This window comes from Chiloscyllium plagiosum, unplaced genomic scaffold, assembly GCF_037043375.1.
Source record: "Chiloscyllium plagiosum isolate Xiang-an unplaced genomic scaffold, Cpla_swu_hap1 HiC_scaffold_14, whole genome shotgun sequence".
NCBI lineage: Eukaryota > Metazoa > Chordata > Chondrichthyes > Orectolobiformes > Hemiscylliidae > Chiloscyllium > Chiloscyllium plagiosum.
Genome location: NW_028270152.1, coordinates 87901799 through 87902673, shown reverse-complemented (window position 1 = coordinate 87902673; position 875 = coordinate 87901799). Strand labels below are relative to the sequence as shown.

At 43.4% G+C, this 875-nt stretch overlaps 1 non-coding gene across 1 annotated transcript; it reads right to left on the bottom strand.

The window, feature by feature from the left end:
- Positions 1 to 484: 484 nt before the first annotated feature.
- On the bottom strand, positions 485 to 566 carry trnas-aga (transfer RNA serine (anticodon AGA)). Its single transcript has one exon. It is a non-coding gene; the product is annotated as a tRNA-Ser (tRNA).
- Between the last annotated feature and the right edge of the window lie 309 nt (positions 567 to 875).

Genomic DNA, 875 nt, shown 5'->3' with positions numbered 1-875 from the left:
ACTGCCAACTGAAAATATTTTCACAGTATCTCTTCACAATCCTCTGGCTTGCACCATGTCCAGGGATGAGAAGTCCCGTTTGGTGGAGAGATTCCCGAGGCTGGTGAGTTTCACTTTGGAACAAAGATGGTTAAGTGGCAATTTTCTGCGGTTGTTTGTAATGACCGGAGAGGGAGCGGTGGGAATGAGCACTTTGAAGATCAGGAGGAAGTGTTGCCACTGACCCGGGTCAGAGAACAGAGGACAGGGATTAAAGGAATCTAATGAAAAGCAGCACTTCTGCTTAGGACGTTCAATAAAAACTGCAGAAACCCGATGTGTCGAGCAATGTATCTGGGAAGAGAAACAGAGATAATGATTTAAATATGGAACGTTTCTGATGAAGAACTCGATTTTCCCAAGTCTCATCAAATTACTGGGCTGGTTTGCAAAATAGGTTTTCTGAACTTTGAGCGAAAATTATTCCAGCAGGAAAGTATTCGTACGTAGTCAGCAGGATTCGAACCTACGTGGGGAAACCCCAATGGATTTCTACTCCATCGCCTTAACCACTCGGCCATGACTACAGACAGCGCAGTTGGCTTGAGAATTGACTAAATCAGCCGTGATCTCATTGAAAGCTCTGGCTGATTTGATGAGCGAAATGCTTCCATCTCCTTTCATACCTTTGCTGTCATTTGTAAGGTGCGAGACACCAATGTAAAAGAAGAAAAGCACAAAGGTAGGAAAAGATATTTGCAGCCAAAGTGAGTCAAAATTATTTGTTGAAAGGAAAATCACACTTGGCAATTTGCTAGATCTCTTTGCGAACATGACCAGCAGAGGTAAGCAAGGGAGCTATTGGTCTGAGTATTCTTGGACCTGAAGCAAACAAA